We start from the raw sequence: 13,753 nt of genomic DNA, 5'->3' as shown, positions 1-13,753 counted from the left end.
TACGAAGCTTCGAATCTTGGAACCTACGAAACTTCAAAAGTACGAAGCTTCGAACCTTGGAACCTACGAAGGTTCAAAAGTACGAAGCTTCGAACCTTGGAACCTACGAAGCTTTGAATGTCGAAGCCTTTAAAGGCTTCAAAATCACCAGCCCTAAAATCTAGAATCGTACTAAGAAGGATAGAACGATGTATTGAGAGAGAGAACTTTGCTTTTGTACAATAATTTTGTATAATTTTACATGTTTACATATAGAACTCTATGAAAATACAATCAATGTAACTTCAATCTTATATAATTTTATGTTTTCAGTAATCGTGCATTGTGCAGTCGACAATGATCAATTATATAAATCACAAAGTAATCAGGCCAAGTCGAACGGAAATCTTGATTTAAAATTATCGATCTAACAGAGTTTTACATCGCAATTCCCTCGTAAATTAAAGAAAAAATTAGAACTTGGCCGACACGGGATTATTATATGCAGCTGAGCAATGTCTTGTGGAAAATTGCCATGGAATATTAGGAAACGATAGCCTTCGCGGATGGTAAAGAGGCTTAAATCCTGTTTCGAGACCCTCGAGAATCCTGCACTCTGGAAGCAACTCAACGTGGCACGGCTCTCGGCTCTCGGGAAGCAACAGTTCGTTCCTCGTCCCTCACCTCCTTTCATCCTCGGCTACCATCACCACCCTCTGTCCTCCTTTTGCCACCCCAAACCGCCGCCAATCCTCCGACCTACTCCCGAGCTCTGATATCCTCTCTCTTTCTTTCTCTGTTATTCACTCCCTCCTCTTCTTCTATATATATATACTTGCACGATTATACTTTGGGTGTCTAGTAAATTTAGGCTCCTACTTTCCGTTCCCTCCAGCCTTTCTAGCGAATTCTTTCTTCTTCCAACCCTTTCTTCTTCATTCTTGCAAACTACTAACTCTAGGTCGATTCTTATATAGGAATACTGGCGCGCCGCGACATTAAAAGGGATACGTCCCTAACACTTCAGACGCCACTTTCTTCCCCGCATGACGCGCGGTGCGAGATTTAGTCTCGTACGAAAGCGTTGTACACATGCGATCATGTGAATTCTCTGCTAGCCACATTTGGCATCTGCTACATTTTTTAGAGAATGTATAAAATTTATAATATCAACATCATAAAAATCCCTTCATTCTTAAGGATGTTTTGATTATATAATAATAGCAAAAAAATGTCAAAATTTAGAAAAAAAACATGTTTCTTATGTTTATACTGTTAAAAAAATTTAATAAATAAATCCTGATTATAAAAAGAATGAAAGTATCAGAAAATAATATGGTTTTTAATCTTTGTAAAAAAAAAATATTGCAATTAATATTTTCCTTAATTTATGACAAAAATTTTTAATCGTGAATACTCCCTGAAAATAAGTGCAAGAACCAAAAAAAAAAAAAAAGAGTAATTTGCAAAGAGAGAGAGAGAGAGAGAGAGAGAGAGAGAGAAATAATATTTTTCTACAATTTTAACTAAATAACTTTTAAACGAGTAAATGGATTTAAATCAAGTTTTTGTACAAATATTTATTACAGTTCTTTTTAATATATGTGAAAATTTTTATTTCGTTGACAATGTTTTTTTTTTGTTACATTTGTCAACAAGTGCTACAATATGCGATTTTCCATAAGACTCAATACTAACTTTGAACTTAAATAATTTCCAAACCGTTAAGTGAATTGTGCTTAGATCTTGCACAGATATCCCGAAGAAATAGTAGAGCAGTCTACGAAATTTTCATGCTTTTGTCAATGTTTTAACATATGACATATACATCCTTAATGATATACGAGTTGATAACAAAGACTTATCTTTATTTTGTTCTTAACGCGACTGTAAATTGTGGGGAATATTTATTTTAATATAAATTATAGACATGAATAAGAAATCATCTTTTCTCTTGTGCGCGATTTAATTTTATAAATATCACTTAAAAAAAAAAAAAAACCAGATTTCGACACCAAATTCCCTATACATATATACATACTTAAATCATTATAAAATTGTAGTATTCTTTTCTCCTTGTAACAAAAAAAAAAAAAAGAACTCGGAAGGATTTGTAAAAGTAAAAGACTTTAAAACTATTGTCGAAGAGTACGCTGCACTGTGTCAGAGCGTTGTAGATGTTTATATCCAAGTTTATTAGTTTTTCTATGGAAGGCTTGCTTCCTAAATAGATTTAAAAGAAAATTGTTGCAGCGGGGTATTGGTATTATTATTGATATGTTGTAAACAAGCTTGGAAGATAACGTTCACGATGATATGAAAACGCAGCGCGCGGGCACGTCGTTAAAATTCAATCGATACTTTTATGACAATTTAATGGCGATCTACGCTCGGGCTTGTTTTCAGAGTAAAAACGAAATCAGCGATAAATTAATACGCAACGATTTTAACGCGATATCCTCCGTAACGCCGGACGGTACGGTGTTACGGATATGGAAAATTGCGGATAAATTTACCAATACATACAAACTCGTGGATATTGGCAAGTTTTTGATTGACGAGCGTCTCATAGTACAAATTAAATATCGAGGTGCTCGTGTATATTTTAAATAAACGAATATACGCGTTACGTAACATTAACCGTCGATTGTTTTCATAGAGGAAAGGCTTGCCAGCAGATATCGCTCTTGTAATTATTGATAATTATCCCGTATTAGTTTCATACAATCGAAATCGCATTTTAGGAAGGAAACGACGATTGGCCGAAACGATCCGATATTCGATTCCATTTATCCGCGAGCGCATAAAACACGAGATCGATACTTTCGGTATTGACGAATCGCCGCATACGATCATAGGCGGACGCTTCGAGCCAAGAATCGCCGCTAATGATAAGCGAATATCAACGGACCGGATTTTATTTATTTAAATCCCGTGTGAAAATGCACGACACGTGCTCAAATCGTTAATGGATAAAAAGTCGTCGCCGCCGCGATATAATTGTATCAATTTTCGAATCAATCGCAAAGCGCGCGATGACAAGGGTTGCGATAGGGGAAGGGAAGCAAATTATTTGTTGGAGCGCGAATATAAAAACATCGCGAAATGTATCGCGCAAGTCATACGGCGATGTGGACATTTAGGCGTTGCTTGCTCTCTCTCGTGACAGAGAGAGAGAAAGAGAGAGAGAGAGAGAGAGAGAGAGAGAGAGAGAGAGAGAGAGAAAGAGAAAGGGGAAACGAGAGAAAAGAGCAAGAGAACAAGAACGAGGGGTGAGAAGAGGAAAGAGTAATGGAAGAGGGACGATGAAACCACTATAAAACAAAATGTTTGGGCGCAATTTCCAGCCGCGGTACCGAGTTGCGAAATGCAATAAAAATCGCTTCGTTTCACCCGCACGCTCGCTTGCCGCCGCGATCCGAGAGAATTTGAAAACGAGCGAGAATAGACATGTGCGTACGTCGGTCGTTCGGCAAAATACACAAACGCACGCGCCATCACATGGGATAATGGGACATTGGATGAAATTAATTATGATTTGACGAGAAAAATCGCACAACACGGAGCAGCTCGGACTCGCGTCAATGAGATTATTATTAAGCTATCGTATATTGCGCTAATTGCGCGATTTAGTAGCTTTTTTTGTGCCGTATTAATTTTTCGGAATATAAAATCATTATTTCTACCAAATGTATATATATTTTTTTATAACACGTATCTCTCACATTTTCATATCGTTAAATGATATAATATGATATTGTTATAACTTTTCACGAGATTTTATAAATCTCCCGCGGTAAGTGTAATTAGCTTCATAACATTCCGTAAATGCGTGGATACATTATATTAATGACTATGTAACGCAACAAAGTTATTTCGAACTTAAAAGAGCACAGAAATATGTTAAAACACACATCCAATATCTTTTTGTAATATAATTATTTCTTCGATAAGAGACTGAAACACAAATCTCTCCATTGTATATACAGGGTGTCCAAAATTTAAATAGCAAAACTTTAAGAGCGTGTAGGGGATCGAGAAACTAAGACAAGAAGTTCCTTTAGAGGTTTGCTCGTTTTTGCTCCATTTTAGAGAAAATCGCAAAAATTCAATCTCTCGTTGTCAGTTGCTCTCTTGAGTTGATTGGCACCGAATAAACTTTCTGCTTCAAGGTTCCTTACATATGTAAACGCTTGATGTTATTCTTTACGGTGCCAATCGATTCAAGAGAGCGATTAAGAGACCGAATCATAGATGCAGTGCACCAAATATCACTAGAACAATGTCTAGCTGCAATTAATGAGGTCAGTGCTAGATGTAATGCTTGCATTGCTGCAAGAGGGCAACATTTTGAACAATATCTGCATTAAATAAATGATAACGTAAATAAAATGTAAATAAATTAGTTAAAAAAACGAAAACTTGTTTTGTTTCTTTTTTTGTGATTTTCTCCGAAATGGAGCAAAAACGAGCAAACCTCTAAAGGGTTTTCTAGCTTTTCGGTCCCCAACACGCTCTTCAAGTTTTGCCATTTAAATTGGGGACACCCTGTATATATATATACGCTCCTTATTCTGATTAAATAAATTATGTTACAAAAGAGTGCTAATTGCAAAAATCTTTTATATTTACAAGTTCAGTTTTTCAGATAAATTAACCGACATAAAAATAAAAAGTTTTAGATTTCACATGAATCGAGACTTCAAAGATTTGTGTCGCGTGAATCTTGTCTACAAGAAATAGTTATGCAATTGAAAAGTATCTCAAAACTTGTCGAGTAATTTTTATCCAACATATAAACGTGCTAAAGATAGCGAAAAAATCGAGACAATTATAGAAGCCTAATCTGATTGTAAATTTAAGAAGGTCGGGCTTTTTTTCTAATCAGCGTTTTTAAAATGGGCTTTTTTTTTTTTTTTTTTTTTTAAGGGAGACGCAGTAGAGAAAATTCGACGGACAATGACCGACGTCGGTCTCGTATGCTCGAGCACAGAGGAAAACCGTTTCTCGGCCAGCGACAGTACTACGGAGAGGTAAAGATGTGCGCGTCGCACAGATTGCGAAAGAGCGGCAGGGAGGGACAGAGGAAGAGAGAGAAAGAGAGAGAGAGAGACAGGGTGAGACGAAGGGATGGTGTCGGGGTGTGCCGAGCACGGGAAAAGCTCTCGTAGCTTCTCTCGTCGTATGTCTCGGTCGCCACCCTCTCGCCCACCACCCTCTTTTACGCTCGTCCGCACGCGCGTGCACACAACCATGCGCGCGAGATCTCCACACATTCTCTCTCTCTCTCTCTCCCCCTCCTCCGCTTCCTCTCTCTCTCTCTCTCTCTCTCTCTCTCTCTCTCTCTCTCTCTCTTTCTCTGTCGCTCCTTTGCCCGTTAACTCCCTTGCCGCGGGGGAGAGGACGACGAAACGCATCAAAGAATCCATCAAATTAAAAACGCAATTATAAAAAAACGTCGTCGCCTCTTTGTCGAAAAGCAAGCCCACCCTGAGCGACCCCCCCCCCCCCGCGTGTCCCGAATCCCGCGTCGTCCCTACCCTGTCTATACGCGCGCACCCTCTTCGCACGTCGTTGTCGCTATATACGAGAGTCGCGCCACGCACGTTGACGTGTCGCACGAGCGGCGAACCCCTTCGTTCCCTCCCCCTCCCCCACCCCCCAACCCCAACCCCAACCCCCCATCATTCCCCTCGTCTCTCGTCTGCTCCTGTCGCATCCCTTTCCCACAACACCCCCCCCACCCCCGCGGCCCCTACATCACGGAACACGTACGCGCGTCTGGGTTCCTACCCCGAAAAAAAGAATGCTATTGATCCCTCGCTCTCGCCGCCTCCACGCGCGGTCTCAATTATGAAACGCTCCGAAATAGGAGCGTATTCCCCCGCACCCCTCTCTCCATTACCTCCCCCCCCCATCCCCCTTTCCCCTCTCGCTCTTTTCTACAACGACGTGAATCCCATCGCGAAGAAGACGACTGGATGGCGGACCGATGAAAAGCGTCGCGTTCCCTCCCCCGGATCCGACGCGTCGCTACACTCTCTCTCTCTCTCTCTCTCTCTCTCGATGCACTCGCTCCATCGTGAAGCTCCCCTTATAGCGTTTTTGGCAAATGAAAATGCGCACTTGCGCGCGAATATCGGCAGGGTCTGAGACACGCCGTTTTCTTTGCTCACCGCACATCTTATGTCTCGTCGGGACATTGGCAAGAAAGACGAGCCTCGGATACGTTCCGTAGAGTACTTGTCAAAAGTCTCGCTTATTATTTGGATCCTCGCGATAATTCGCACAGCCTTCGTCTGTGATACATACCATATATATTCTCGATACACAATAATTACCGTCTTTCATATTCTATTTTTGTTTTAAACAGCTTATATTTTCTACAGTTTAGCTTAAAAAAAAAAAAAAGAAAGAAAGAAAGAAAGAAAGAAATGATTCGATGCGAATGGCGTATCATTAGCCCCTATACTAAACTATGCAAAGGTGAAAAGCATTACGCGATCGATTACCATATTTATATATACAATATATATATATATATATATATATATATATAAGCAGTGGTATTCGCGGAAACGGCCCGCGGTTTCAGTCACGGGATATACACACTGGATTTCCCGGCTGTGGTGGTATCTGTCCCACGAAAAGCTAGCCAACCAGCCGACCAGCCAAGCAGCAATACTTTCATGATCCGCGGCGCATTTTGATTATAGCCGCGAATTGATCGAACGATCGCGCGGTGGAATTATATTGTCTACGTCGTGAAACGCGCGACGTAGAGGACCCCGAGTAACTCTAGAGCCCGATCTCGGAAGCGTGACAGGTGGTTACTTCGATATTCGCGCGTCGTTTCTCGAGACACAGGCCGAGAACTTCGCATTCTTATGAATAATATTCGCCGGCGTAAGGGGGAAATTCCGTTCCGCGAGGAGAGGGGAAGGGGTGCGAAAACGTGCAAGCGCAATAACCGCGCGATCGGATTCGCGGCTCTCTCTCTCTCTCTCTCTCTCTCACTCTCTTCCTCTCTCTTTCTTTGAGACACACTCGTCCTCGCCCGGTATATTCTGAGCGTATTGCATATACGCCAACTTACCGAGAGTCTCATGAATAATGTTCTCGCGTGCAACCCGCCCCGAAGAAATCGCGCGGTACAAAGTACCGAACGGGTATGTGTGTGTATGTGTGTGTCTATGTGTGTGTGTGTGTGTGTGCGGAGAGTAAAGACACCGATGGCTGATTGCGCGGATCGATACTCGCAAGTTCCACAGGTGTCGTGAGACAGTGTAGGACAGACGAAATTTGACTCATTTAATCCGCGAATCGCGCGACGTAATTGAATAAGATCTCAGCCCTCAGTATCCGAGAGAGTTCGGAGGGGGTGGATGACAAAATTGAAACTCGAGAGCGCCGTCGTAATAATTTATCGAATAACTCGACGCGCGTCGTTTCAACTATCCTCTACGATTCGCTTCGATGATATTTCGAAGAGAAGATTAATATATATTTTTGCACGTATATACATTTTATATTTATTTTTATTTTTATTTATTTTTTTCTTTCTTTAACATCGTACATTTCCCTCGTAGACGTTAAAGCGAAATCGCGCATATTCCCGCGCGGGTTAAGTAACGAGTAATTATGTAACGCATTCAACTCTCCTCTCCCTTCCCCCCCCCCCCACGTCCCCCATAACGGTAAGGTTATCCTCGCGAGCGATCGAGCGTTTGAGCATTTCCGAATGCAAAAACGAACGCGCGAAGCGCGACGAGCGGATATCGAATAATTAATTCGAAGACACGCTGCTGTGCCATCGGCCGCCCGTGGGTTCGCGATGAAATACGGATAAACCTTGTCTGAAACAACGCGGATAGAGGAGCGATTGGGGGGTGGAAGGGTGGCAGAGGGGCAGGGGGTCGTGAGGGAGGGGGAGGGGAAGGAAGAGACGGCGGTTCCGACGGTACTCATCTCGTGTCCCCCCACCCAGGGTTTTTTCCCAGCGCGAGCGGCTACCTATTGATCGGATATTCAAAAATTTCAGAAACGAGGAGATATAGACGAAAGAAGAGGGGGAGACCAGCCGGAGAGAAGACGAGAACCAGGAGGAAGAGGAAAATGGGACGAGGAGGCTGGAAAGGCGGAGGGACGAAGTGAGGGAAGGGGTGTGGGCGACGAAAAGAGAGGGCACAAGGTGGGAGGGTTGTCGCGGACCGTACGCGAGGGTGGGGGTTAACTACCACTACCCCCCAAAGACGCGGCTTTCTTTTTGTTCCCGCGAGTTCCTTTTTGTTTCTTTCCCCGTTGCCCGACCCCACCCACTCAGCCCCCGTCCCCCCCCCCCCCGCCATCGTCAGAGGGCTTCGATTCCTCCGCTCGCCTTTGCCACCCGTACCACCCACTCTCATCCTCCGTCCGCTTCCTCTTTCTCTCCTCCTCTTCCACTCTTCCTATCACCGTCCACCTAAAATACGAGTTCGATATTACCTTTCACCCGACCGCTCTCGCTCGACCACCCACCCCCCCCTCTCTCCCGCGAACGTTCCCTCGCGCCCCCGTTTCCGTTCTCCTCCTTCTCCTCCCCCTCGTCACGGCCGTCCGACCATTACTGGTCCCCGCACAATTTAATTGCTGGCATTTTATTAAAAGTATCGACAGCGCGCCGTCTTGTTTACGACTTTGCAAATTAATGCCCCGGCCGACCAACCGCGAGCTCTTCCTCGCTTCCGCTTTTGTCGGTATCGGGATTGTGGGAGTGGGAGTCGAAGGGAAAGAAGAAGGGGGCCAGGGTGGAGCGAGGAAAAGGTCGACAAAAAATCTTGAAATTAATATTTCCTCCGCCGCCTCGTCGGGAGGTGAAAGGGCGTTGACCTGGCGTATAGGTGTATAAAGAAACGTATCGACGGTACGTTTTCCCGGTGCGCTCTCACTGTGACTTCCTTACATACGGGCGTCGTACGTGTGTACCTTAACGATTCATCCGAATTCATACGAATCATCCGCTTGCGGCAAAACTCCCCGGGAAATCAGTTCACTCTATAATCCTCGTGAAATTAATTCAATTAAGTCTTATTAAATTAATTCTACAGCTTTTTACCTTCACGAAAAGTGCGCTTTGCCCATTCGAGGCGAGATACTTTTTTCTCATCCGCAATTTATAATTATTTAAAAATTGACTTGACTCGCGCGGTCAAGTGCGGTTCGTTTCTTTTGATTTCGCGAGTTATACCACAAAATAGAAACCTCGACAGTAATCGAGATTTGGATTGCTCGTTCTCCTATCGTCTATTGAAAAAACGCACGATATCGTTTAACATTGGCCGGATAAATCACATCGAGTATCCGTAACGCGCGTACTGCGCGTATACGAAAATTCGAGCGCGAAACAATGGAAGCGCGCGGCGCGAGTTTCGAACTATTCGAACGGATAGCACGCGCGATCCACCGGATAGACGGAATCACGTGGAGAAGGCAGGGAATGCAAAATTGAAACGAGCCACGAAAATCAACACTCTGGCCGGCCGGAGGTTACGATGCAACGGCGTCAACCCCGCTATAAATTGGTCGGCAGCGGCGCGATACATGACGTCTAATAATTATAGGAAGTGGAATTTAGTTGAGGAAAGGGGTTGGTCCGCCTGTGAACAACTTGTTGACTCCAACGTAGCTATGGTCGCTATATATGTATATGTATATCGACATCCGCGGCTATGACGGGGCCGTTTCGTCGTCGATGAAACGCCAAATTTGTACAGTGACCCGGGAGCGGCGCAAAATTCGCGTACAGTTGATAGATAAAAAAAGAGAGAAACGAATTGAATTCTTTCGCTTTTATTTAATGATGAAAAAATCGTGCTCTTTCAAAAATATAAACAACTGTGTATATGTATACAAGGTGTTTCAGAAATATTTCAACAAACTTTGGGGATAAGTTTCCCATATAAAAATAAGAAAAAAAATGTCATATAAACATATGTCCGGAAGTGCTTGATTTATAAGTTATAATCGAAAGATATCAACGATAAAAACTGATAGAATATACCCGTCACTGAATATAATGACATATGACCGATGTGATATATCTTCAGTTCAATTGTTTATCTACTCACAATTCATAACGAATGCTCAAAATGTCCTCCATCTACTTCAATGCACGTCGGATCATTGACTGTCGCACTCTTTCAAAGATCCCATAACAATTGCGAATGGTTTCGCAGGCATCTACGATGCATTGATAAAGCTTCTCTTCATTTATAATTTCAACTGCATAAATTAGGGCTTTTAAGTGTCCCCACAAATAAAAATTTAATGGATTTAGATCAGACCATGGTACTGATTTGAATGTAATCTTTCGATTATAACTCATAAACTAGGCAATTCCAGACATATGTTTATATAACATTTTTTCTAGTTTTTGTGTGGATAACTCACCCCCAAAGTTTGTTGAAGTATTTCTGAAACACCCTGTATATTAGAGCATTCATTTGCAATAAACAACTTTTTGCTTTCATAATTATCGTACACGGAAAAAAAAAATTTTCGCTACCATAGCTAATCATGGTTTGCAAAATAAATTTCTAAACTGTAGCAAAACGGTTTGCCGTTGCACCTAATAAATAGGTATGACAGCTAAGATGTTCACTGTTGCACCTAATAAATAGGTATGACAGCTAAGATGTTCACTGTTGCATTTAAGAAATAGGTATCACAGTTAAGATGTTCACTGTTGCATTTAAGAAATAGGTATCACAGCTAAGATGTTCATTGTTGCGCCTAATAAATAGGTATCACAGCTGAGATGTTCACTGTTGCACCTAATAAATAGGTGTCACAGCTGAGATGTTCACTGTTGCACCTAATAAATAGGTGTCACAGCTAAGATGTTCACTGTCCATATATTACGACTGAAATCTAGTTACCACACGCAGTTTTTAGCTAAGGCAGCTCATTTTTTTCCCGTGTAAGAGAATATATTTCAAATAATGTAAAAAATGCTTCAATAAAATCGCCTATACTCTTGTCTCATTAAATCGAATGCTTAATTTTTAATTCGCGCTGTTTGTAATACCGCCATCTATCGTGTCGCGTAATCAAGTTGTGACAAACTACACAAAACGCATGAAAAGGAAGAGAAGATTAAGGATGGATATAAAAGGAGGAAAATCAAGAGTGAGGAAAATTTCACGCGAGGGAGACTATTCTTTATCACAGAAAAATGATACGTTGCAGAATGAGTTTCTAAAAATGCATCTTACACGGACAAAGATGTTCAAGCTCCCTATCCACCTCCCGTCCATTTTATCCCGGTATAATTTTGAAAATCTAAGTTTCTCATCCCGATTTGTGTGTGAGTGTGTGAATTTAATATCTTGCAAGTGTTTATTCGTTACAAGATACTAATGTGGATTTCTTTTATAGCGATGTGATTCCTTGTACATGAAGATCCATTGCACTTGTACGACTGGGGCAAATTTTAATTAACCTTTAAATTAACCTTGCTTCCGTTACTTGATAGACATGCGTGCAATTTAAAAAAAGAGATAGCGAATCGCAAAATTCACAGTTAATTAACTTACACTCGAGGAGCAAATGCTTTGTAGTTGCGTAAATCGCACACGCGAGTCAAGTTTATATTCCAACTGAATTCGATCATTAAATTCCGTTGGTGGTTGGCTGCCTGATATTCCGTACATTAAAGACCATAAGATAATCAATAGCTTCCTATGAGTATAAAAGAGACAGGTATACTTTCGCAATAAAAAAAAGAATCAAGTTTCAGTTTATTTTCGAACATGCAATCTAGTATTCTGAAAATTACCTTCCTCTCAAAATTTTGATTAAGACAAGCATATATGTATTTCTTCATTCAATATATATCCTAATTAAGATACACTTTCTGATTTAAACAACTGACACACTTAATATAGAAAATGGATCTGGAGCAAATTCATGAATGAAAGATCAAATTAAATATCAAAAGTGCATTTATTTTTCGATCGGTGCCGATTATAGCGCTACATAAAAGTGGTGTAATAATATCGAACATAATTAATGTGCGTGAAAAATGGCGCGGTTTAGTTTCGAGACGGCCGCATCGCTGACATTTCGCGCGCGCACAATTCCTCGAATCGCGATCGATCACCGCTCGCATCTGGTTCAGTGGCGCGTCGGCGACGATCGATCAGTCGAGGAACGTTGATTTTCGCGAGGTAGTGGCGGCAAAAAGGCTTCCGGACGAGGAGGCGACAAAAGTCTGCCCTTGCGGTTTCCGATCGCCGTCCGACTAATCCGCGACGCGAGGGGGGGGGGGAGTAAGGATGGCAGGAGGGGGAGGAAGACCGGCGCGATAAGTTGCCGAGTGACAGAAAGAGACAGAGAGAGAGAGAGAGAGAGAGAGAGAGAGAGAGAGAGAGAACGGCCGCATCGGTTATGCCATTGGTTAGCGCCGAAATGTCGGCTGACAGGTTTCGTGCGATTACGTAAACTTATGTTAGTCGATGTGGATAGCCGAACTAGAGGAGGAGAGAAAATGGGGACGCTCCTGTCAACTCCGTCCGTCGTCGGTCGAAATGCACTTGCGTGCATGTACTGCCCGACGCGAAAACATGGGGAACCTCTGGTCTGTTTCTCTCTCTCTCTCTCCCCCTCTTTCTTTTTCTCCTTCTTTCTAACCGTTTTCCTTCGCATACGCATACACGCGTGAGGAGCGATACGGCTTTCGGATCGCACCGCAAAGCATGTATTTGCGCGCACACTACGCGCGTATGTACACTCGAATACGGCCACTCGCGTCACGATGACGACGACGACAAGAGGCGCGCGTAATCAATGTCTCGGTGTGCGTAACGTCTGGAATCGCGAGCTGGAAAACACAAGAGCGATGCGGTTTCGCGTTGCATCGAGCCGAGCCAGATTGGATATATGCGGCGACGAGTACGTTTGGAATTAGTCACGACAAAGTTTGTCGAGCAGCTTATGGTCGACTTGGCGGTCGATAGACAAAGCCTTTACCGAGCCGTAAAATCGTTCGGTTCTCGTCCCGCAGGCCTGTTGCGTTTCCGGATATTCGCGGTACTCGTTTCCGCGTTCCAAATTTCCGTCATACTATTAGAAAGATCGATGAGAATTTATAAATCGTTCGCCTTCATATTTATTTAAGGATGTATGTGTCATATGTCAAAGCATTGACGAAGGTATGAAAATTTCATAAACTGTTCTACTGTTTCTTCTTCGTAGTAACAGTGCAAAACCTGAGCACAATTCTCTATACAGTTTGGAAATTATTTAAGTTTAAAGTTAGTAGTCGATTTTTTTATAGAAAATCGCGTATTGTAGCACTTGTTGAAAAATTTGACAAGGAAAAAGTATTGCCAACAAAATAAAAATTTTCACATATTAAGAATTTAACATATATTACAAGGTTTTTCATATATTAAGAAAACTAATAATTATATGTGCAAAACTTGTAGAAAAATATTATGTCTCTCGCTTTCTCTTTTTTTCTACATATTACTCGTTTTTTTTTTCTTTTTTTCTTACAGTTGATTTCAGATGTACTCACGATCAAAAGTTTTTGTCATAAATCAGGAAAAATATTAATTACAACTATTTTCTTTTATGAAAACATTAAAAATCATATTATTTCGTGATATTTAAATCCTTTTGTAATCCGGATTTGTTTATTTGATTTTTCTAACAGTATAAACGTAAAAAATATGTTTTTTTGTTAATTTTGATAGTTTTTTGCTACTATCGTACAGCCGAAGCATCCTTAATG

At 41.8% G+C, this 13,753-nt stretch overlaps 1 protein-coding gene across 4 annotated transcripts in view; it reads right to left on the bottom strand.

Annotated features, from left to right (window-relative positions):
- Eip93f (Ecdysone-induced protein 93F) overlaps positions 1–13,753 on the bottom strand; it is a 165,826-nt gene that overhangs the window by 76,092 nt on the left and 75,981 nt on the right. The window lies entirely within an intron of this gene.

The sequence above is a fragment of the Polyergus mexicanus genome, unplaced genomic scaffold (assembly GCF_030449975.1).
Source record: "Polyergus mexicanus isolate NDT 795.1 unplaced genomic scaffold, iyPolMexi1.0 SCAF_27, whole genome shotgun sequence".
NCBI classification, from domain to species: domain Eukaryota; kingdom Metazoa; phylum Arthropoda; class Insecta; order Hymenoptera; family Formicidae; genus Polyergus; species Polyergus mexicanus.
The sequence above is the reverse complement of the archived record's forward strand: the minus strand, read 5'-3'. Positions and strand labels throughout refer to the sequence as shown.